General features: G+C 45.1%; 1 protein-coding gene across 4 annotated transcripts in view; it reads left to right on the plus strand.

Annotated features, from left to right (window-relative positions):
* PEAK1 (pseudopodium enriched atypical kinase 1) overlaps positions 1–26061 on the plus strand; it is a 490737-nt gene that overhangs the window by 190127 nt on the left and 274549 nt on the right. For all 4 annotated transcript variants that reach the window (XM_069222205.1, XM_069222202.1, XM_069222203.1 and 1 more), the window contains exon 3: positions 2018–2072. The gene's annotated coding sequence lies outside the window, so the exon portion shown is untranslated. The remainder of the gene's footprint in view (positions 1–2017; positions 2073–26061) is intronic.

The raw sequence follows: 26061 nt of genomic DNA on the forward strand, positions 1-26061 counted from the left end.
TTTACTAGTAAGTTCCTAGTAAAGTGCACTATATGTGCCCAGGGGCTGTAAATCAAATGCTACTAGAAGGCCTGCAGCAGCGATTATGCCACCCACATGAGTAGCCCTGTAAACATGTCTCAGACCTGCCACTGCAGTGTCTGTGTGTGCAGTTTTAAACTGCGTTTTGACTTGGCAAGTGTACCCACTTGCCAGGCCCAAACCTGACCTTTTACTACACGTCACCACTAAAGTAGGCCCAAGGCAGCCCCCTGGGCAGGGTGCAGTGTATTTAACAGGTAGAACATGTCCTGGCGTGTTTTACATGTCTTGATTGTGAAATACTGCTAAATGGGAGCAGATAGAGATACGGAGTTTGAGGTCTTTAAACTCACTATTTAAAAATACATCTTTTGGTGAAGTTGGTTTTTAAATTGTAAGTTTGAAAATGCCACTGGCTCAACCATTCCGTGCCTCTGCCTGTCTGCTGAATACACATCTGGGTCAGGATGACCGTTGGTCTGTTTGTGTATTCACTCTAGACAGTCACACAGAGGGAGCAGAAGTGTGCCCTGCATATTCTGATGGCCCATCACAAGGCTGATGGGACTTCCTGAGCTAGAGTGGTAGGAGGAGCTGACACTTGCACCTGAATAGGGATGTGCCTGTCCTCACACAAAGCAGTCTCCAACCCCCTAGAGCGTGTCTGGGGTCAGGGCAGAGAAAGACAGGGTCTTGTGCACTAGAAAGACTTCTCTTTGAAGTTTGCCTATTTCAAATTCAGAAATGGGTATAAGTACTGGACCTCTGACACCACTTAGTTAGAACACGTCTGGACTGAGTACATTCTGCCAGGAAGAAGAGATAGATGCTGTAGATGGAACTGCCACTGTGTCTGTTGCTTTGTTGTGCTAGCCCGCTGCTTATTTCTTCTGTCCTGGGAGTGAAAGGACTGGACTTTGCTTTCTACATCCTGCTTTCCAACGGTCTCCAAGGGCTTGTGTTGAGCTTGCCTCCTATTAAGAGGTCTCAGGGACATCAAATACTTCATCTGCCAGCACCTGGGCTTCTCTGCCGAGAACCCTGTCCTGCCAAGTGATGCCAAATCCAGTCTGGACCCATGAAGGTGTTTTTTGGTGCTGCAAGAAGAAAATCCACACATTAACTCACTGCATCATCCCAAACTGACACATTGCTCCAATAATTTGGTGCATCACTGCGTCCTGCACTTGAGAGTGGTCCCCGCAGGACACAACAACCACAGTTTTCCACGCAAGCCTCAGCCTTCCATTGCAGCGCATCAGAAGAACCACCTTGCATGAGTTTCGAGCACCGCATCACTGAAGTCCGTGACGCATCGCCCTGACTCCGTTCCCAGCACCTGCTTCATCACTGTGAGATCGACACATTGCGGATTGACTTCCGACGCATCACCAACGCATCGTCCCTGGGCGCTGTTTTCTTCATCGACACCTCCCCGCAGTAAGGAACTGATACTTCATGCCGCAAACAACGCATCACCTCCCCTGTGGCAGTAAGAAACTGCTGCATCACCTCCCCTGCCTAGCAGTGAGGAACCGACACATCACCTCCCTTTCGACAGTAAGGAACCAATGTATTTTCGGCTCTTTCGATGGATCACCTCCCTTGCGGCCCGCTTCGTTTTTGTTTTTGACGCATCTCAGGTACTTTGCCTCAGTCAAGCTCTTCTTGTATATCAAGGAACTACAGTTACATTTAAGCTTTTAAAAGTGATATCTTTGTTGTGTATGTTGGATTTTTGGCACTTTGATCTTGTTTTACTTAGATAAATATTGGCTATTTTTCCAAACTGGTGTGGAGTACTGCTTGAGACAAGCTACCAAGGGGGTGAGCAGAGGTTATCTTAACTGTGTGGCTTTTTTTACCCTGACTTAGAGTGAGGGTCCCTATTTGGACAGGGTGCAAACCACTGCCAACTAGAGACCCCATTTCTTACAGATAGTAACTTGGGACCGAATGAAGGCATTTTGTAACACGTGCCTCTCTGCACCCACAGGTTCCACGGTCCGCCTTGGGGACAGGCGCAGCAAATGACGAGCTCCCGTTGAAACGTGAGTACCATCTTGTCTTTGTTTCTGTGATTTGGGCTGTTTCCACTTCCCCTAAACATCAGCAAAGTTGTGGGGTTTTTGCTTTAAGGTTGGCCTCTGTTGGCTTGACATCGAAAGTCCAGTCTTCTGTTTTACTTGGGGAGTGGTCAGTTTGTTGCTTTGCTGTGTTTAAATGCAAGAGTCATTCTCCTTCACTACACATAGACCTTCTCAAGGACTCTCACCGGTGTCATCTCTGCTGACTTTTAAAACTGCCTTTAAAAAAAAATCTCAGTTACCAGTGTAGTCCGCCATCTTTGGAAGCAAGGTCTAGATTCGTGGGATGATTCTGCCCCTCACCACAAATGAAGACCAGCTACTTTGATGTGGGCAAGCTTGATCGAAAGGTTTTCCCTATTGATAAGCAGCTCTTTGCTAACTCCACCTGTTGATCCTTAGAGCAATTTTGAGTGAAACTAATTCATTCTTGAAAATTGCCAAATAGTGTTGGTTTCGTTTTCTCGTATGGTGGTGGTGATCTTGTTCACTTAAGTCTCAGGACCCTCAAAACCTCATGAACCAGCCTTCCTCAAAACAATGATCTCAACGCTTGGTCCCTAGTTGTGGCAAATGAGAAATTGGGGCTGTGGAGGTATTTTGTGGTTATCATCTCTACATTCCTGTGTTTCTTATTGTTCGAAACATTTTAATGCTGCTGTATCACCCAGCCATAATAAATCCTTACCTGTGTTTCCTCAATTGCAGCTAAAAACAAAGTAACAAAAGGGTGAGGGGGTTTAAATAGTAACCTCAAAGAATCTATTGTATGATACAGGAGAAAAGGCTCAAAGTGAGTCATGTTAAAATTTAAGAGGATGTCATCCTGGGATACCTCTCACCAAAGTGCAGGGAGCATCCTATGCCATTGTCTTCATGTGCAGCCAGTGGGGTGACCTTTGGTTTCAGCATGTGCACTGCCCACAAATGACAGCCTGTGCAGTTATCTATGGCTGGGAGACTTTGCCGGTTGGTATTCACTGATGTGCCAACAATGCCTATTCACACCATTAGGTAGCCTGCGCCAGTGACGCACAGCGCAACCCATGCAGGTGCCCATCGGCCTAGTATTATAGCGGACCTGTGCAAATGTCTCTAAAGCAGACCTTTGCTATTGTCCCTCGAGAAGAATGACTTTGTCGTGCTTTCTGGTGCCCCCAAGTTAGAGTAAGGGAGGGGTTCTTCTTCTCTTTCACAGTCACTTACACTGCCCTCCATTGATAGGAGCTTCCTTTCGCCTCAGTCCACCTGCCTGGACAGCCACACCTCTCCTGAGGCAGCAAGCTAGTCTCTTGCATATCTTCATCTTTATCCCTCTGGTCCTGCCGAGGAAGTGTTTCAGTTCAGAGTTAACAGTCCATTATTATTTAGAGAACACTGTTTCTCACCCGATAACAATTACACTTACCAGAGAACTACCTCTCCAGAGGTGTATCTACTTGACTTATTGACTGGGGAACTATCTCTCTAGCTGTCTACCTTTGACACTCACCAGAGAACTATCTGTGGGGAGAAATACCTGCTACACTCGCCAGAGAACTACCTCTCCAGAGGAGTATTCACTTGACTTACACAATGGAGAGCTGTCTCTCTAGTTGTCTACCTTTGACACTCACCAGAGAACTATCTTTGGGAAGAAATACCCACTGCATTCACCAGAGAGATAACTCTCTAAATGTCTACTAAATTTACTTACTAAAGAACTGCCTCTCCAGAGGACTGCCACAATCCCACAGACCTCGCCTACGGCTGATTTAGAGTTTGGCGGAGGGGTTACTTCATCACAACGGTGACGGACATCCTGTATGCCGAAATATAAATCCACTGATATCCTATGGGGTTTATATTTCATCAGACGGGATATCTGTCACCTTTGTGGCGGAGTAATCCCTCCGCAAAATTCTAAATCAGGGCCTTAGTCATTAATTAGTGACTTACCCATGTCATTCATTAGAAGCCACTTGACTCATTCACTAGAGCATCACCTTACTTACTCTGCAGGCACCCACCTAATTTGTTCACTAAACCTACTTTCCTCATTGAGTCACCTCAGTCGTTCACTAAACAACTACTTCCCTAGTTCACTACCCTCATTAGACAGCCACCTCACTTCATCACTTGACAGCCGCCTAACTCCTTCACTAGTAAATAATGCCACACATTCACTAGGCAACCACTGCACTCCTTCTCTCACCTCACTCCTTCACTGACAACCTCCTCACTCGCTCCTTAAACCGTCCTCTCTCGTTCAGTAACCTCACTCGTTAACCAGGGAACCACTTGAGTCGTTCATAAGACAACCATCTGACTCATTCACTAAACAACCACCAGACACGTTCATTAAACAATTGCTTCTCTGGTTCAGTAACCTCTCTCCTTCACTTAACAATCACCTCGCTCCTTTACTAGGAAATAGTGCCAAACGTTCACTTAGCAAACACCCCACTCTTTCACTTACCTCATTCCTTCCCTTACGAACACCCTACTAGTTCATTGAACCTTACTCCCTCGATCAGTAACCTCACTCATTAACAGGGCAACCAGTTGAATAGTTAACAAAACACTCTTGAATCGTTCATAAGGCAACCCCTGACTCGTTCACTAAACAACTATCCCCCTCATCCAGTAAGCTCACTCCTTCACTAACTACCACCTCACTCACTCACTACGAGACAACTACCGGACACGTTCACTAAACGCTGACTTACTTTTATGGTTCAGTAACCTCACTCTTTCACCAGACACCACCTCCCTCCTTCACTAGGAAATAACACCGCACTCTCACTAGGCAACCACCGCACTCCTTCACTCACCTCGCTCGTCCACTGACAACCGCCTGACTTATCTCATTCACTCACCGCCACTTCACTCCTCCATTTACTTCGGTCGTTCACTGAAAACCGCCTCACTTCCCTCATTCGCTCACTGAACAACCACTTCACTCCTCGCCTTTCTTCAGTTCTTCACTAAACAACCACGTTACTCCTTCAGTGGACACTCCTTGAAGAACCCGCGTTTTCTCAGTAATGGCTCGGTTTCCTCAAGCAGCCCCCCAATCTCCATGCATTGGAGAACTAAATTTGCACCAGAAAGCCATCTCTCTCATCCAAGAATCTAATGTGGCTACGCAGGGTCTAATTCACCAGAGCTGCCCCACTGGAGCGCTACGCGCACGCCTATGTAAGGCGCGCATGATGTGCACGTAGTCGGCTGTTCACCCCCTTGCAGTGAGTGGGAGAGAATGCCTTTACTTTTTTAGATGGAGGATGTGCGCATAGACGCACCGCGTGCCATGCTTTAGAGGGCCCATCCCTTCGCTGCCCCTCGGCGCTCGCTAGAGGTGGACGAGCCACTGAAAGCCTAAAGCAGGCCGGAGGCGGAAGCCTGGCTTTAGCTCAGTTCTAGTTCCTGTTGGAACCTCGAGGCCACGAGTCGGACTCTCATGTGGCTTCTGCGTGACAGCCTCACTGCACCCAGGATGTGAACGTACTGCAAAAGCTGCCGCGCTTGGAACTAGGGGACCAGGTTCCAGTCTTGACGGGTGCTAGGATCGTGTGATTCTGTACAAATATCTTAATCTCGTCGTGCCTATGAAAAATGAATGAGACCTTGTGTAAAGTAACTGGAGCTTACCTATAATGCCCCAGTACCTTTGGGTGAAGTTTGTGCCATATAAAAACTGATAAAAATTTCACAAAGAGTGAAAACAAAGCATTAACATAAAAAAGACGACTAGATACCCATTTATCTGCTGATTTTTACAAAGCGAACCCAGAAAACCTGCATTTATCATGGCTTCCCGTCTAGAATTGTGTGATCCTAGGCAGAGATGAGGTATTTCGCCAAAACTCATTTTTCTTCTAAATCAACTTTGCAAGCAGTTTCACATATGCGAGTTCAACTAGTTATGATTTAGTAGACTGTAATGCTGTTCTATAATAATATAGGCCACACAGAGGGTTTACACGACGACTGTCTTGTCTCTGATTCCTTAATGGCGCTTTCGCCAGTGTGAAGACGTGGCAGGAATGGTCCTACGTTTATGTTCAAAAGTTCATGTACAAAAACTATTAGACTTTTAATAAGTACTTCTCAGAACAGTGCTATAAATGTGACGTAATAATGTCAAAGCTGCCACGTGTTGAATAAATACACTCTTTTGTGTCGAAGAGACTACGATACTTACCTGATATGTGTTGTACGAGTTACATAGCGAACATTTTTGGGCTCGGACACGGGCTCTAAGAGCCAAGCCAGACCCTTGGCTCGGCTCTCCCTGTTAATCTGTTGGCTCGCCCACCTCCAGAGGCGCCTCCGGGCGGGGTGTGCTCGCGCGCGGCTCTTTCCCTCCCAAGGCCATGTTTGGTGCTGGGCTGTCAGCCGCCGCCTGCTCCCGGGCCTCGGCCAGGCTTGGTTTTGTTTAAATCTTGATAATGCCGGGGCCTCGGTCTGCCCGGAGACTGCTGTGCAGCGAGAGAATTGACATCAGGGGTGGGAGGGAACTTGGAGGGAATCGAGCATTTCTTGTGTGCGCTGTTGGGCGGGAGCCAGGCGCTATCTCTCTTGCGGTCGAATTTACTGGAACCGGCGTGAATACACAGAGCGTTTGGCAGAGCTACGACGATGGGGCCTTCTTTCTAGCATCCCAGCTCAGTCTATTGGCCGTGAACCAGGTACTTCGGCGGAGCATTGTGTGCTGTCCGGAAGGAGTGAGATACATCGGCAGAGCTATGTAGGTCGTAGCAGCAGGAAGTTACTGCAGCAGAGTTCAGTGTGCAGGGACGTGTTTTTTTGTGTATCAGCAGAGCTCAGTGCTGTTAGGAGTGAAGTACCGGACATGCCATTCACTCCAGTAATCTGTGTTCGACCTCGTGGTCAACCACCCAGCCTTTCATCGTTGCGAGGTCGATGAAATGAGTACAATCAGTGCTTTAAATGGGCCGGTACTGAGTACCGGCACTTTTTTATTTTGAGAGGGAGAGTACCGGCACATCTCAAGAAAAACGTAATACTTTTAATTGGAGAGTACCGGCACTTCTCGGAAACAAGCAGGTACTCTGGCACAGAGTACCTGCACTTTAATTTTTCCATTTCAAGCACTGTGTACAATTGACAATATATCTGTCACTCAGCAGCAAAACACCGTATGGGTGAATATGTGTTTTATGAATAAGCGCTACGTACAATAGCAGAGCGTTGTGTGTACTGTGTGTCGGTGCCTTCAGCAGAGCTTTGTGGGACGTGTGTCAGGATTAAAGTACGACCGCGTGTGGCTTTATGTGTGCCTTGGTTGAGGATGCCTGCTGAGCCCCTTGGATGTTGCATGGTAGCGTGACTCGGGGTACATCGGCGGAGCCGTGCCTGTTCTGTGTCCGGAACGAGGTAGCTCGCCAGAGCTTTGCATGGGCCGCGTGTCGCTCAGGTATCGGGAGTAAGTTGCACTGGCAGAGTTTCTTAGTTGTAGTAAGAGTGACAGCTCGTTATCCAGGACATTGTCTGAGTTATTTGTGCGCCCCCAGTTTTTTTAATCGAAGAGTCTGTTGGGGTTCGGTACAGGGTGTATTGGCTGAGCTGCTTGCGTCGCAGCTGTGAACCAGGAGTGGTTACTGCAGGTGAGGATAGAGGTGTATTGACGGAGCTACCCGGGGGTTCTTATACTGATTTAGCCGAGAGTGTTGCCTGCAGCCCGTAGTTGAACCCCTGGGCAGAACTGTAGGTGGTCCACAGTACTGGAAGACCAGGTGGTACAGAAAATCAGGGCTGAGGTACAGTGGTAGAGCTTTGTGGGTATTGAAGTACTGGAATAGCAGGTGGCAGGGTCGTGCCACGGTATGGGTACACAGATGGGGAATATTCCAGCAACGGAGCAGCAGGGCGGTGCATGTGAGCTTTACGTTACATTAACTGAGCTACCGGTGCCTTCCAGTATTACTATAGCGGGTCGGTGCTGCAGACCTGGACTGAGGTACCCTGACAGAGCTGGGAGTCGGCACCAGTGTTAGATGAATATGTAGGAGCTGCAACCCTGCATTAGTCACATTGGCAGAGCTATGTGTTCTCTCCAGTGTTAATTGTAGGGCACAGTGCAGGCATGGATTGGGGTACATCGACAGAGCTGTGCCTTGGTTCATGCGTTAGGATAGATCAGAGACTGACTGTAGGTCTGGTTTGGGGTACATCCTTCAGTTCGACACAACTCTCTGGGGTCCAATATTTGATCAGGAAGGGGGCTGCAGGCCTGGATTGGAGTATTTTGACAGCGCTGTGTTGGCTTCATTATAAGTTTAGTAGGTAGGGCCTGCAGGCCTGTATTGGGTACATTGCCAGAGCTGTGTGTTCGTTCCAGTATTAGTACAGTGGGTGATGGCTGTAGGCCTGGTTTGGGGTACATTAACAGAGCAGAGCTGTGTGCTGGCTCCATTAGTAGTACAGTACGCAAGGGCTGTAGGCCTGCATTGGGGTTCATTGACAGAGCTGTGCGTTCACCCCTGCATTATTACAGTAAGTCGGGGTTGGGCCTATGGTGGTTCTTCTATTAGAAGAGTAGACAGTGGCTGCAGGCCTGCATTGGGGTTCATTGACAGAGCTGTGCGTTCACCCCAGCATTATTACAGTAAGTCGGGGTTGGGCCTATGGTGGTTCTTCTATTAGAAGAGTAGACAGTGGCTGCAGGCCTGCATTGGGGTTCATTGACAGAGCTGTGCGTTCACCCCAGCATTATTACAGTAAGTCGGGGTTGGGCCTATGGTGGTTATCCTATTAGAAGAGTAGACAGTGGCTGCAGCCACGGATTGGGGTACATTGCAGAGCTAGCTTTAGGTCGGGTTTGGGTACATCATTCGTTCGGCTGAACCCTCCCCGGGTCCAGTACTTCATTACTAGGTCGGGAGTCTAGGTCGAGAGTGGGGCACATCCTTGGGCACTGCTCCATGTGGGGCCCGTTTCTCACAGTCCTGGGCCCCGCCCTGTATCTGGCAGGGGGCGAGAGCGCGCGCGTCACTTGTAATTAATTGTGAGTCTCTTCCCGTCGGACAGCGCGGGCTGTGGGAAGAGGCTGCGCGGCTCCCCGAGAGGCATTAGTCACTGCAGTAAGTCGCTCAATGTGTCTTTTTTGGCATTGCGGGAATTCCTGGAGCCCTTTCACTGCTTTTTTCAGCTCAGCAAGAACCTGTTGTCAATTAAAGCCTGTGAACGGGCCGCCGGGCCCCTCTTGCCCGTTTTGCTCAGGAGAAGGGCAGACACTACAGGCTCGTCGCAGGCGGGGGCTGAACTCGCTGCGACCTTCACCGAAGTTGGCAAACAGTTTTTTTTTTTTTGTCGGATATTCCTGGCCTGGATAAGCCGGATCAGTGGGACCGGGCTGTTGCTCTCGCATAACCCTACTAACTGCAGCCTTGCCAGAAAGCACATCCTTGCTTAGTTTCCTGAGATGCTCGTCCTTAGTGCACAGGTCCAGCAGTTTTCAAAAGAATTGCATTGGGTCTAGCCACGTCTGATTCCTCAGACCAGGCCGCTGACACTCCCCGACCCCAATCCGTCCCCGACTATCCCTCCCCCCTACACTCAGACCTCATTTTACCTCACACTCATGATTTATATTCTCGCCCTCCTACTACTCCAAGGGAGAACCGTAAGGGTTTGGCATCCTCGAACCGAATCAGGTACATTGGCCTAAATAGGTCTCTTAGGTTAGGGAGGACCAAATTATGCGGCATGGTTCTTGCAATTACGCATCAAAAAGGCTGTGTGTGTGGCCCGATGCAGCACATACTGTAGCAGGACTGTATAACTGGTTTGCCATTTTAGCACACACAACGTTGTTTCACCGTACTGTGTAATCGACAATTGAAAGGTGATCAGTTAATATCTGTAAATAGCCTGCCAGTGATCAGCACCAAATGGGGCATTTTTTTGCAACATTTTATCAGTTTGAGATGGACACTAATATTTTTTTTAAAAAATATGCAAATTATGCTGCAAACATTGTTTTATGTGTCAAGTGTATTAAATGCAGAAATATGTGGAAAATGTCGTGGAAGCAGAATCACATATTTCCACTGGCCTTTGTCTGAACTGTAATTTGCCCACCTGTGCCTGAGCTCAGAAGCAAGTTCTATATATAGATATGAAGCACTGTATAAGGATATTGTCATTCCCAAATGTCAAGTCCATGGCGTTTCTAATCCTTCAGGTTTGTGTCTCAAGAGGAGCCTGTGCAGTTCATCTTCGTGCTTACACCCTCACTTCCTCTGATTTTCTTCAAACAACCTTGTTGAGAGCTCTTGCGCTTCACAAGTCATTGCATAAGGAGCTCATCAAGGCCTTGTTTTTTTTGCATATTGGCTGTTGTACATGGGTGCAAGAACCAGAATGCGAAAAAAACAGAATGTTTGAGCTTCTCTCTGATGTCCCCCTACCCCTGCCACCAACCCCAACACACGACCAGATAACATTATTTGTCGAAATTACCTTTATTGAAGATTCTGAAAATACTGACCAGCAGGGTCTACTAAAAGTATTCTGAATCCGCCCTCTATTCTTGGTAAATTTACAAAATATTTGTAATTTATTGGGGAGACGGGGAGGGGGGAGGGTAGGGGGGGGGAGTTTGAGCAGTCAGAACAAGTTGGTGTATGAATGTGAGGCTTGAGTGGCATGGAAACCCTCCCTACATCTTGGCAAAGAAGGCTCCCGTGAATATTCCTGACGAGCCCTCTCATTTTCCAACTGACAGATTAAAAGCTTCAGGGGCTCTCCTCCAGCTGTCCCCCCATGTCACTGCCACATCTTTCGTGCTCACAGTCCGTTCCATGCTGATCACTTCTCCATTTTAGCCCATTTTATTGTAGCACAAATACGGCACTTCGTGCCCATTTTGAGGTCACAAGCGCTTTCTTGGGGATCGGGTAACTGGAAAGTCATTTTGGCCAGAATGGTTGAAGAGCGAGGGTTAGGAGTGTGGCCTTTGAGGGAAGCTTTTGGTGTTGTGCGCAAGCTTCAGACACGTTCTCCAAACAAGTTGCAGCAAACTTGTAGTCAGTGCTTAATTTGTGCTTGTTGTTTCCGGTGCTGAGCACCGGCATTTATTTTTGAGGGCCGGGGCTTATTCTTCGACATAAAGCATTTGCTGCGAGCAAAAGACACAAATGGGAAAGACGGATAAAGGAAAAAACGAAAAAGCGTCGCAAAGGTAGAAAGTAGAAAGCTGCAAGAGTGAGCTGAAGGAGCAGGGAGTGGCTTTCTATGGATTGAAGAGGACCAAGATGGCTTCAGGATTACGCCCCCTCAGTATTCCATGTTCACACATTTAATTGCAGCAGCCGCGTGATTAAGAGGAGGGCTTTGGGCACCAGCACCTTTTTATTTATAAATTAAGCACTGCTTGTAGTTGAAGTGTTACATATGGATGCAAGAACAAGTGCAGTCACACAACCCAGATTCTTAGCTTTTTGATCGAGGTATCACGTGATTGTAAAAATAACCCCACTTTCTATGGTCTCTATCATTCAAGGTGGTTGGTTATTCTTACTCTGTAATGTTGTGACCGACCAGATGATTAAACTGCTCATCCTATCAGCATTTGACGATGCCCTGCACCATTCCGAGGGCCTCTTTGCACGAGTTGCTCTCCGCTTCATCTTTCCAGTGGCCATTCTTTTCTCTCCTCTCTGTTCCTTACTTGGGCAGTATAGCCGAAGCACTTTGTTACCAAGGTGTGTATCATGTACATTGAGTGTGGGTTGCATGAGTGCAGCATGTTTTGTGAGTTAATGGATGCTGCTGTTTGCTACCCAGAAGGCCTCTTCGCAATCATTCGGGCATTTGAACTACCTTACTCGTAGCATTTTGTATGCTACACAATTGCTATATGACATGACATAATAAACTCTGCACCCATTCAGTGAGCGCTAAGATCTGCTGTCGTTTGTATCTGGAAATCCATGCGCAGCTCTGAATATTTCTATTTGTGCATTGTCTCGATTTTCTTTCTCCCTCGAAAAGCTGAATTACAACAAGCATTGTCGAAGGCAAAAGTCTTGCCTTTGCAGGAGCCGATAACTTTGTCAATGTCTTTTTGCCATGTTGTACAGCAGCGTGGCTGAAATTTAGAATTAAAAGCGGTATGACTCTACCAGCCTGCCAGGTCATAGAGCTTGTTTTTCTGCCGGGGAGAGACGGGTCAAGCAACAAAGCATGAGGAGGTGGGAGGGAGCAGCAAGCAACAACAATGCAGAAGGAGTCTGAATAGATGGGACAAGTAAGACCAGTGGGGAGGGATGAGGTAAGCAACATTGAGGGAAAGGGCAGGAGGTATCGGGCAAGCAACAGCACGAGAGGGGCACAGAAGGGACAGGGCAAGCAACAGCAATGTAGGAAGGATGAAAGAGCTGCAACAATGCAGGAGGGATGGGGAAAGCAGCTAAAATGGGGAGGATGGGGTAGTAAGCAACAATGCAGGTGGGTGGCAGGTGGGACAAAGCAAGAATAAATAAGGAGGAAAGGGGCAAGCAAGCAACAGTGTGGAGGGGCGGGAGGGAATGGGGCAAGTAAGCAAGCAACAACGCGAGGCGGTGGTATACAGGACTGGGCAAGTAAGCAACAACTATGGAGGGGGCAGATATGACTGGGCCGGCAAGCAACAACGTGAGATGGGGTGGGTGGGACTGGGCACGCAACAACTCAAGAGAAGGGGCAGACATGCAGACAGAAGAGGCAAGCAACAAAACAGAGCAGGACTAGAGAGTGAGACAGCCTACAAACACATGCACTGTTATGAAGTACTGCAACTAAAAGTAAAAAGTAGCTCAGAATGCACAAGTGGTGGAAGGAATACTGTGCAAGGAAGCAGTACATTGGCCATGTTCCAGGGGATGGACAAACACATAAAAAGGATGTGAAGCCAGCATGCACTGATTAAAGAGAAGCAAGGAAATGAGCGACAATGAAGCCAACCAATAGTAAGCAAGGGGAGGGTCTGTAAGCCCCCTGTAACTAAACAAAATGTGCTGTCTCAGACAAGACCTAAAAATGTCATAATTTTTGAAAGGTGAATATTGAGAGTTTGACTTGAAGCCACCTTGCCTCAGTTTTTGGGTATTGCATACATATTTCCACCCTAAGGTGATTATCAAGGTTATTTGATTTTCAACCTACATATAGCCATCATTTATACTTTGGCCTCCTGCGTTCCTATTTGTGGTTTACCCCTGCCACACTGTTACTTAGTTCTGAGACCTGTCTGTAGTCAGTTATGTGGATTTTTGCCACATGTATAATAATATAATGGCATTTTAGCCCTCGAATAATCAATTTTGTAACTTTAATCCTGTTCGTTGGTGGCATTGGTGTTTTAGTCCTACCTCGCAGTCGAAGATAGTGAGCTTAGCCCTACCCCCTTGGTGGTTATTGACCGCCACAATACCTTACAATAAAATTAGCCATATCCATAAATGGTGATTGATATTTTACCACTCCTGCCGTTGCTTATCTTCATGGCTAATAAAGCAATATGATTGTGTAGCTGCAGTTACCACATAATCCTCCGTCTGCTGCCCAGCTTGTAGACACAATGACCACAGTTTGTTAAAGTTGTATTCCGGGAGCGACACCATGCCAACAGCTGTGGTAGTTAGCTGGTCTCTTTGCAGCTGTCCTAGGCTCTAACCAGACATTTACAAAGGTAGAAATCTTCCCTGAATAGCTGAAAAATGTGAAGTTAATGGACTGGAGGAATGCCTTATGTCTAGAGCAGGGGAAAAACCTGTGGCTATGTAAATATAATTCAAACAAGTTGCTGTTGAGTCCTTGAGCAGGGATCACAAAGCCAGCTTCAGAGAGTTAGACCACAGTAGACTGGTGATTATCTTTTGTTTCTGCATTATCAACTAATTTTCACAATCCCTCTAGTACTTGTTTCTCTATGAATAGGTGAGTTATTATCCACCTATTCAACTGTATCCCTGTTCTACCACAAATTTTATGGCAAGACCGGAGGCTCATATTATGCATTTTCTTTTCTTGTTTATTAAATAGCAGCAGTCAAGAAAACAACAACTTTCATAAGGCCAAACGAAAAATGGCCAATGGGAAAGAAACAGTTTTAAGCGTCCACCAATGACAGGGCACCAAACCCCTAAATACCTATCTTGACTGTGAACAGCCCTCTTTTCTTGCAGCGCGCAGTCAAGATAAGTATTACTTCGTTCTGCTCGTATTATTATTGTTTACTTCTGTATTTTATTGGCTGTTTTATAATAATTGTGGTGTTTTGCCCATGCGCAGCTTTGGTGTCCCACTTTAATCTCCCCCAGTCGGCTCGTAGCCGCATATTTCATTCTATCAGCGCGCCTATGCTCGCGCGATCGTCAGACGATGTTCGGCATTCCAAACTGCAGTTTCTGTCAGCGCGTCTTCATTCTGACAGATGCTTGACAGAAACGGAAGCGTTTGCTGTTGTTCTTCGCGTTTCCTGCAAGCTCCGCTTTGTTTATTTTCTCTCGGCTTTCCGACGCCCCGCTCCTCACCTGTTTCGGCCGAGTCCTGCCTTTCATATCTGCCCATAGGCAGAGCCTCAATTGTTTCTGCTAGTCTGCAGAGAATTTAACCCTTACAGGTAATTTTTTCCCTTTTCTATTGCTCTAATCCATTTTCTTTAGAAATGGAGGGCTCTTTGGGCAAGAATGGTTTAGAGGAGGATGAACAAATTAATGAACCATTAACTGAGTTCATTCAGGGCTGTGTTGAACAAGCTGTTGCAACTTCTATTAACAAACTATCAAAAAATCTGGAGAATTCTATTTTAAGATTGGTTTCAAAGACGATTTTGGCCCAATCTGCGTGGGAAAGCAGAAAACGCCTCATTAAAAAATATATTTTAAAAAATGTCTCAAAAAAGGCGTTGGTGGGTGAGGTTTCCTCACAAAAGGTGGAGGATGCGGTTCCTCACAAGGCTCCTTCTAAGGAGGGTTCTACTATTTTAAACTCTAAATCGTCTGTAAAGTGCGCTAAAAAAACCAAGCATCTTACTGCGTCTATTGTTGTTTCCAATATTTGGATACTTACGATGCTGATTCTGATTCCGCTTCTGATGTACGCAATTCAGAGGATGACGACTCTGTTTTGCCTCTTCCTCCAAAGAAGGCAAAGTTTACGGCGCAAGAGGCTGCCCAAACTCTAATCATATCTGATGCAGAAGGGGTTCCTATGTTTAACCCAAACGATATCCATCACCCGAACTCAACAGAATGGTTCCCAGTAGATCATGTGGGTGATTATGTGCATCTAGGTTACGTACGTCCCTAGACAAACAAACCAGAGCCAAACTCTGTTCCGAATGCCCTCGTCCTTCTCTTCCATCAAAAATCACAGCCACCCCAACTATTGACCCATCTCGGAAAGGAGTGGACAAAGACTGGTCCACTTGTCAAGATAAGCTTTTGGATGTTGTGGGTCCTCTCACCCGCATTTTTTTTGATTTGGCTGAAGCTGCCCATCTGGATAATTGTCCCTTTGATCCAGTGGACCTCTCTCTATGGGTTCAGAGATCCTTTTGCCTTCTAGGCAATGCCAACGCTGCAATCGCACATGAGAGAAGGAAAGGCCTCCTTCTCAAGTTAGATCCAAAGTTGGTCAATCTGGCTGTGTCAGACCCAGGAATCAAGGTTGAAGGACTCCTCTTTGGTGATTCCTTTATCAAGGAGTTGAGTAAATATGTTTCTACCTTTGCCTCTTTGGACAAGGCCCAACAATCCCTCAAAAAGATGTTTCATAGTCTGGTTTTCACCAGGGCCGGCAGAGATAGGAACCGCTTTGTCGGCCGCTCGTACAACAACCAAGGTTCCCGTGGCTCCTTCAATGCCTCCTACCAGGACTACAAGCCACAATTTTACCCTCAGAGAGGACACGGTTTCCACAACAGAGGCAGCCGACCTTCCAGGCATGCAACCCAAGCCGGTAAGTCTGTCTTCTGGCCAACCTATTATAAGGGGCAGACTTTTGTTGTTTCTTTCAAAATGTCAGTCGATTACTGCAGACCCTTGGGTTTTAAACACAGTTCAAGATTACAATATCGAACTATACTCGGAGCCTATTCAGACTCGTTTTCCTTGCCCTCCCAAATTTTCACAGGAGATGACGTTGGCAATATCAGCGGAAATTCAAGCTCTACTTCAAAAACACGCCATCGTCCCCTGTCAGCTGGATCCTTCATGCTTCATCAGTTCTATATTCCTAGTTCTCAAAAAGAACAAAAAGATGCGCCCAGTCATCAACCTAAAGCATTTCAATCAGTTTGTGGTTTACCGTCATTTCAAGATGGAAACTATTCTCCATCTCAGAGACTCTCTTCTTCAGGGCGATTGGATGGTTCGTTTGGATCTACAGGACGCTTACCTGTCAGTTACTATGCATCCAGATTCCAGGAAATGTCTTCAGTTCGAATGGACAAATCAATTCTATCATTTTTCTTCCCTACCTTTTGGGCTCTCTTTAGCCCCTTGGTGTTCCACAAAACTCATGAGGCCAGTCGTGGCTTTTCTCAGGTCACAAGGTATCAGGCTAATCATTTATCTGGACGATATCCTCATTATGAACCAAAATCGTACTTCCATTCAATCTCATCTTCTCGTGACCTCCACTCTTCTCACCGATCTAGGTTTCCTTATAAACAACAAAAAGTCTTCCCTGGTCCCAGTCCAGCGCATAGAATTTCTTGGGTTTCTAATAGATTCGGTATCAGCTACTCTTCATCTTCCCCCCGCAAAAGTAAAGTCTATCAAATCCGAAATTATTCACACTCTTCGCAAATCCCTTCTATCCCTCAGATCTTTGGCATGGATTGTAGGCCTTCTTTCTTCTTCCATCCAGGCAATATTTCTGGGTCCTCTTCACTACAGAGCCCTTCAAAGACTCAAAATTCATCATCTTCAAAAGGGGCTCGCTTATACAGACAACGTGGCTTTAGATCCCGATTCTCGCGCAGAGCTCCAATGGTGGCTAGACCATTTAGATGCCTGGAACGGCAGGACCATATTTGCATCAGCCCCAGATCTAGTATTAGAATCCGATGCAAGCCTCTCCGGTTGGGGAGCCGGTATGGTACAATCTCGACTGGGGGCACATGGTCTCTTCAGGAGTCACAGTTGCACATCAACTGTTTAGAGATGCTTGCCTGCTCCTTTGCCGTCAAGAGTCTGGTAAGAGATTGAGCTTGTTGCTCAGTCCTTCTCAGAATGGACAACATTTCAGCCGTCAGATATATCAACCGTCTGGGAGGCACAAGATCCAAACCTTTAGCGGAATTAGCGAAAGGGTTCTGGGAGTTTTTTCTTCAAAGAAAAATCTCAGTCCAGGCGGAATATATCCCAGGCAATCTCATACCATAGCGGATTGGCATTCTCGCTTTCTCCAGGATTCCAGCGACTGGAAACTTCATCCCGAAATTTTCAGGGCTATTTCTTGCAAATGGGGTCCATTTCAAATAGACCTTTTTGCGTCACATCTCAACACTCAGTTACCTCAGTTCTTCAGTTGGTGCCCAGATCTGTTATCTCTGGCCTTCAATGCTTTTTCTCAAGATTGGTCTTCTGCTCTGAATTACGCCTTTCCCCCTTTCATTATGATAAACAGGCTCTTGGCTCACATCAGATGTCAGAAAGCAGTGGTGGTACTTGTAGCCCTATTTTGGCAATCCCAAGTATGGTTTCCGTCTCTTCTAGAATTAGCAATAGATTCCTCTTTTCTCCTTCCTTCCTTTCCGGACTTTCTCACGAACCCTCTCCGGTTTCCACACAACTTGATTTTAGACAATCTTCTCACACTCTCAGTTTGGAAATTGTCGGGGATTCCCAACCAATCCCTCAGATTTCAGCAGAAGCTTCTAGCCTCATTGAACAGTCCTGGGCATCTGGTACAAAAAAGGCCTATAGCTCAGCTTTATCCTTATGGCATAGCTGGTGCATGGGAAAAAGTATTGATTCCCTTTCAGTATATGTAACCTTTATAGTTAATTTCCTGGCAGCTGAAGCTAGCAAAGGTAAGTCATATTGTACTATTAACCTGTACAGATCTGCGATTTCTTCCCATCACCCATACATCAATGGTAAACCTGTTGGGGAACATCCTCTGGTTTGTCGATTATTAAAGGGAGTAAAGTTTTCTAATCCTCCTTTACCCAGATACAGCTCTTTATGGGATGTCAATGCTGTGTTTAATCTGTTTTTATCCTGGCCTGACAATGATAATGTGTTTAAAGTATTTTATTGCAAATCTGTACATCATGCTGTGTTAGATGTTGTTGATTTGCTTTAAACTTGCATAATATGAGCCTCCAGTCTTGCCATAAAATGTAGATTTTCCTAGTAATATATGACGGAAAGTCTTAATTTTATTAAAGGCACGGAGGCGAGTATTATTCCGCCTCAACAACTAATGGCCTTCATTGTTTTCTCTTCCTCATCCACATCGGCTCCATTCCGACGTCATCCTTTCTTCGTCTGAAATCCAGTTATTGAATGTTTGTCAAGACTTTCTGGCTTTCATAATGGATTTCTGCATCATTTATTCTATCCTACCTTTGTTTCATACTGTTTGACTCTCGCACAAGAAAAGAGGGCTGTTCACAGTCAAGATACGTATTTTGGGGTTCGGTGCCCTGTCATTGGTGGACGCTTAAAACTACTGTTTCATTCCCATTGGCCACTTTTCGTTTGGCCTTATGGGAGTTATTGTTTTCTTGGCTGCTGCTATTTAATAAACAAGAAAAGAAAATGCATAATACTCGCCTCCATGTATTTAATAAAATTAAGACTTTCCGTCATACTTTACTAGGAAAATCTACATTCACCTCCTCCTTTTCAGGTTACTTCCTGTCTCTTTTCTTCTAAGGAAGTGGTCCCTGTCCAGCACAATAGAATGACCCAAGTCCCTAGCCCCTTTGTAGGGCTGTAGCTCCTGCTCTATAGTTGCCAAAAATCCTTCGGTCTAACCTACTAGACCGTGCAGGTGCTGCTTGTTGCGGGGTGTATTGTTAGCTTACAGGGGGCTTAGAATATGCCCATTGGTTGGCTTTATTGTCACTTTCATTTGCTTGCTTCTTATTTGTTAGCCTGCTCTCATGACCATTTACATTTCCTCCCCTGTCTGCATTTGTCTGGCCCTGTACGTTTGTTTCTCTACCCACACCGCGTGTTGCCTTTATTGTCACTTTCATTTTTTTGCTTCTTATTTGTTAGCTTTCCTTCCTGTTCATGTGCTTGTCCCTCTCCTGCAGCATTGATAAATTACATGTGTGCTCCCATTGCTCATTTTCCAGGCACTACTTTTTAGGTCTCGCCTAAGCACCTGCCCTGTTGCTTGTGAAACATTTTGCTTACGTAAAGGAGGGTCACAGCCCACACTTTGCTTACCATTGGTTGGATTCATTGACACTCTCGTCTCCTTGCTTCTCTTTGGTCAGGACGTGCCAGCTTTTTTCATTTTTCCTTTGCCTGTTTGTCCCTCCCCTGGAGCATGGCCCATCTACTGCTTCCTTGCCCAGTTTCCTTTTACTGCTCTCATTTTCAGAGCTCCTTTTTTGTTTTAGTATTGCACTCTATAGGAGTGCATGTGTTTACTGGCCAACTCTCCCACCCCATTGTGTTCCATATTGGTGCTTGCACCCTTTCTTTCCAGAATTGTTGCTTGGGCTGACCAGACACACCTCTTGTGTTGTTGCCTGCCTCCATCCGTGTCATTGCTTCTTGACTCCTCCCATCCCTCCCCCTCCCTTGTTGTTGCTTCTTGCCCCCTTTTGCGTTCTTGCTACTTCCCATCTCCATATTGTTGCTTCTTCCCCCCTCCCGCAATGTTGCTTGCTCCCTCTCATCCTGCCAGAAAAAAAAAACTGACGTGGCTAATGCTTGCTATTTCATATAGCTTTTTTCCTAACCTTAAGCCATATTGAACAACATCTGCTTTGCCACTGCTTATTTATTTTTGTTTAGGTGTTCCTCAAGAGCGCATGTTTTTTCCAACTGTCTTCCTAGTGTAGTTCTCCTGTCCCCTCCGTTTTGCTCTCTTTCTTGCCTATGTGCTTCTCAGCCTGCTCCATTTGCTCTCATGACCATTTACATTTTTTCCCTGCATTTGTCTGGCCCTGTAAGTTTGTTTCCCTACTCGCACCCCTGTGTTGCCTTCCCCGCCTTCCTTTTGCTTGTGCCAACCCTATTCTTATTGCTTCCGACATCTCCTTCTGCACGTCCCTGTATCACGCCTCTGTTTCTCCCTTTGTGCTTGACTGCCAAAGAAGCTGAGGACCGTTGGATCTATGTCAACAGGGAGCAAATGACGTGCACAACTTTTGGGTGAACCTTGCTGGGGAACAAATACTGATGCTTCACATCCAAAGGGGTGTGGTGGCACCAAGAGCCCTGGGACCTACCATTGCTGCCTGGAGTGTCACATTGGAGGAGGTTAGGCCCTTGACTTTCTTTCACTAAAGTACATGACTCCTTCCTGTGACACATAACATCAGCTGTGCTGCTCCTCTCCCAGAGACGCTGCAGAGTGAGTGCTGCAGAGGAACATAGTGGTGGCTTGTTCTTTCTGCTCCACAAGTTTTAGATTTGACTCCAAGGACTCCACAATTATACAACATCACAATTTCTAGGTCTTGGCTATGAGAGAGCTTTTTGCTGTCCGTAAGCAAAAGCCTGTTGTGGACCAGAGTCCTTTAAGTGGGATGAAAAAGGAGTGATGGGGGTCTCTAAACGGGGCCTGATCTAACTAATTAAGGACATGGTTTAACACGTGTCCTACAATCCTGTGCTTTACACAGCATGCTACCTGACCAACTCTTAGTTGCCTCTTTGTGAGTTTTCCACTTTTGCATCCTGACATATTACCCAACGACAAACCTATGCCTAAAACAAGCCAGGCTTTGTGAGTGCTTGTTAGTGGTTTGATAATTCATGCATAAGAACGATGATTTTGTTGTAAATAATTGGAATTGATAATTACAAATTGTACATATATGACCATCACTATGTGTGCACTGGAGAAAGGTCAAGGATTGGATGAACATGTAATCTGGACATTGTAATAACTCACGGACTCTCTCAACCTACAGCCTCAGCACCCCAGCTCTCAGTCGTGCCCATGAAGAGTACACTCCCACAGTCATAACTCTCCTGGATGCTTAAATACGACTCAACCTCGTGTGCACCATAACAAGCATTGAACAACTCAGTAGCTGAGCCTTCCATAGGCCCGACCGCTCAGCTTTGCCAATACGTTGTGAAGACTATTCCAATTATAAAGTTTCACAAAAGGAAAGCAGGTTTACCAATGACTGAAAATTCAAGGTCTTCACTTACATAACTATGCAATGTATATACAATAACATATTGCTAACACCATTGGCAAAATCAATATGTCCCAAAGGCGAAAACTATTGGCTTTGCAATGCTTTTTGCTTCTTATCATGAACATGTTTTGTTTCCCCATTATATCCACACCATCGATTCTGTTGTCATAGTCAGACTTTGTATCCCAAACGCGCTGCATCTTTTCTTAAGGTCCACTGCCTGTAATCCTAAAGAACCCTTTAGTGCAGTGGTACACAGTAAGAAAGAAATGTACTATACTGTACCCAGAGCTCTCAATGGAGAGATGTTCTTTCTGTAATCCCATAGTGTAAACACTGTAAAAATTAACCCGACGATCTTCACACAAGATTTAAGGACTGTACATATTTTTTCCACAGGAAACCAAAGCATTTTTATTGCACTGAAATCCCTTTTTAAACATTTGTCAAAGCATAAATAGAACTAGACAGTGACACTGTGTGGGGCATAATTTTCCTTTATTCACGTCAGATGGCACATAGAGTGCTACAAAATTTAGGTTGCCATGGTTATAGTAAAATCCACCTGATCAGTAATCTCTTGGTAAATTAGCCTTCTCACAATTGGTTGGCGTAAATTTAGCCATGTCCACAAACAGCTATTTAGAAGACTACATATATAAAATTAGCTATGGCTTGAGCTGCAACCCCAACCAGCCCCCACCCTCCTCTGTCTGCTCCCCACTCCTAGACAGGGGACTGTGTTGCCTGACAGTAACCAATAAATTACTTTAACAATTTCATACATTGTAGGTGTCTGTTAAAGTAGAGCATACCTTTAATTTATGCTTCCCTAGATGATCTGACCTTTGTCCCAAAAAACGGGACATTTATTTAATGATCTGACATTTGTCCCAAAAGCCATGACATTATTTTAAAATTAAGAGAACCGTCGGGACACCGGGACAGTCCTTTAAAAACCGGGACTGTCCGGGGAAATCCGGGACGTCTGGTCACCCTACATAGGCCACATAAAACATTAGGCGGATCTCGTTATTTTAAACTAGGGATTACAAAATGCGGCAGCGAGAGTTTGCAGTCAGGGATTTTATCCTAATCCGGATTGCATTTCTAAAACCTCAGCAGTGAAAGTTTTTCCCGGCTGCTCATATCTGCGCGAAAACGCACATACAGTGAGGTGCTTTGCCTGGCTTTGCCTTGAGCTGCGCATGCGGCCTGGGGCTGTCGGTGGGCCGGTGTACTGCCTCTTGGCGCTCCCCCGTCCGTATGTGTACCCCCTACGTCAGAGGGTGCACACCGGACGCACGTTTCTGGGCCGGCTGAAGTTGGAACCTTGCATAGCAACTCCCTCACCTGTTTGCTGCCGACGGATGTGCCTCAGGAAGTCTGCACGATGACAGCCCTCTGTGGGCGAGAAACACTTTTTCCGTTCTAAGTGTAAGCCTGCGAAGATTAATTTCTCCGGCCCAGAAAGGAATGCTTGATTTTGAAGAACAAAATGCGGTATTGCTGTCACAGTTTCAAGACGTGGTGGCCAGCTTTGACCTGGGCGAGAGTACTTTATTTTGTCCATCAGATCCAGAGGTCTGTTCCATTTGTAGTGAGCTTAACCCACAACTGAAAAGGGCTTTGAGAAGACTAAATCCTCCTAGAATACATAGATGTCGCCCCCTTTCTAGAGCCTGAGGCATTAAACACATAAGTATTCTTGGGCCTGTTCATGTTTTTAGGTCTGGCCACTCACAATTTTAGTTGTGGTGTGACATTATCAATTCTTCAACGACGTACTTTAAGAAGTACAGACACTGTGTGTGGGCTTTAGTTCAGCCACAGGCTTCCATGTAGTTTTCTTGGTTTGCTATTGCGTGACAAGGCCATGTCTTTTTGAGGATGGTTACATTTTCCAATCTGTATTTCCATGAGGTTTTGGTGATGGGGTCCTCAAGTAGTTGTTTTGTTAGACTTCAGCCGCAACATGCGGCTCCAGACCCAGTGTATGTTCTTTGCATTTTTCATTCTGACTCATTTACATTTAAATTGCTGACTTATGGCTTCTTTGTTTGAGAAGTGCTTGCTGCATGGATGCCTTAGCCTTGTCTTAAGGCACAGTTCTATTAATTAATTATCTTTGTGTGTTCATTTGTGGTCATTATGGTAATAAGTTGGAGTTAGTATTTTTTTCTTCAAGATGATACTGATGTAAATAAGTTTCTAAATGTAATAACTAACAGACACCTTCTTAGCAGTAGTCTTCCAAGTATATCATGCATGGATTTAAAATGAAACATTTGGTTTCCAATTATGTTTTGCAATTGATATATTAATATTATGCATGCCTTATTGTTTAGTTATATTTATACTTTAACACACTGATCTAAAAGGAATCCAGGTGCAATAAAAATGCATGTTTCCTACGAAGGACAGCGAAACGCTTTCAGCAGATCTCTTTCAAATTATTATTGATCCTCAAATAATAATTATGTCTCTCTTGTACTGTTTTTGGATTCCCTACCAGACCACATGATGTTATACTTAGCAATTCATCTTTTTGTGCTTAGTTAATGCCTAGGTTGGAAGGAGGAGCCTCTACAATGTTGATGAATTTAGGCAATGATTGCTACAATGTACTACTACCTCGTCTGTTTTGGGGTATAGGTTTTTCGTAGCCCAGTGCGCAGACCTCCCACACTGAACCCCTCAGTGCATTTTGTATCACACACTTTCTTTTCAGGAGATAAATTCAAAGTTATGATCTGATTTATGATTGTTATAACTACAATTCAAAGAATGTTGTAGTCTACTTTCATTCTTCAATTCATTTTTAAATTAAATTTGAATTAACCACAACCGGTCCTTTTGATTCCACTTATAAAGTATCAAATAGATTCCATATTATCTATTTCAGCTTGTTAAAGTTATTCTTCTATCATGAGGCTCAAAATTCTCCCTTGCGAGATATAAGGAGTGTTCGGTGTGCATCCGCTCCTACTCAGGGCTCCAGGCAATACAGCCTGGGGTAGGAGCCGACGCATGCTGGAGACGAGGGGTAGCTTGATCTTTTGAGCCTCATGACATAGAAATAATTTTAACAAGCCTGAATAAATAGATTATATTGAATATATTTGATACCTTATAAGTGGTTTTGGTTTATCTAATCAATGAGATTGGTGGAGTGCATTTGAGAAGCTAAAGCATGTGGATGGATTTTAATTTTTCAGCCTTGAGAAAGATGTTTTACCTCCAAACACCTGTTCGTTATTCTCCATGAACTTAAGTTGAATAAGAAGAACTGGCTGTCCTTGGTGAATTGAAATTTAATAAAATAAGCCAAAGAATGAAAATTGAGTACATCATCTTTGAATTTTAATTTTAATATTCATATGTTGGATTATTACTTTGAATTTATCTCCCGATAAGAAAGATTACAATCCTACCTCTCTCATCCCTCACTGGGTTCAAGTTGAGTACTCTAAATTGTTGAACAGTGTAAAGAATAGTTCTAATGCAGACCATCCAAGTGTTGTACAACTGCAATTACAATAAAATACTATACAGTTCTAATTGGAAACCGAATGCTTTGTTTTTAGTCCATGTACGATATACTTAGATTGCTACTGTTAGTTATTGGTATGTTATTTTACCTCACAAGCATTAATTTTAGAAACATATTGAAAATCAGTTAATAAAATTAATCCGACTGCTTTTCGTTAAGTTTATTGTGATTTTTAAACCCATCAATTGTTAATACATGTAGGTATTTTAAAAAGGAAAACACTGTGAATGTAAGTTAGTTAATTTTTCTATTTGGGTTTGCATTGTATTTATTAAATCCACAGTTTATTAGCTTACAGGTATATAGAATTGGAAATATACTTTAACATTTTAATGGTTGCATGTGTTGATCTCAAAGTGATTAATCTTTCATAATAATATTTTTAAATAAATGTTTATATTCACAGTTTTATTAATAACTACAGCAACATATAATGATATAACATTACAGCATAGGTGCGGCGGCACATCAAAGTGCCACATATAAACAAACTACAGTTCCGCAAGGAATTATATTCCAGAGGGAGAAGTGTAGGAAGGGCGGGGTGCACAAGAGGGTCGATGGATATACAGTTGATCACAGTGGATTTTCCCTGTATTTCCCACCATTGGACCAGGGGAATGCACACCTGTAACCTAGGAGGAGAGCTCACTGCTGTCATTACTTCCCACATCAGCAGAGGCCACCGTTCCCTGCCGAGACTAACCCGCACCATCCCCAGAATCCCGGGCCTCACCTTCCAGGCTGTCAAGCAAGTCCCCCCCCCCCCCCCCCCACACACACACACATCTTCAGGTCACACTCAGTATGCTCTTCTAGCCTCACTCTCTTAAGTCTGCATTTTTCAGCCACCACAAACTCCATGAGATCTGCCAAACACTGGGTCAGCATCAGTGGAGGGCTGGCCCAATGAATAGCATTGCGTCTTCTCGCTAGTACCACCCCAAGTAATGCAAAAACAATATTTCATCTTACTCCCCTTAGTCGGGCATGTCAGTGAGCCTAACATACAGTGCCTCGTACCCCACTCAGTTGGAGGGCCCGTAACCCAGCATAAC

This window comes from Pleurodeles waltl, chromosome 3_1, assembly GCF_031143425.1.
Source record: "Pleurodeles waltl isolate 20211129_DDA chromosome 3_1, aPleWal1.hap1.20221129, whole genome shotgun sequence".
Classification (NCBI taxonomy): Eukaryota; Metazoa; Chordata; class Amphibia; order Caudata; family Salamandridae; genus Pleurodeles; species Pleurodeles waltl.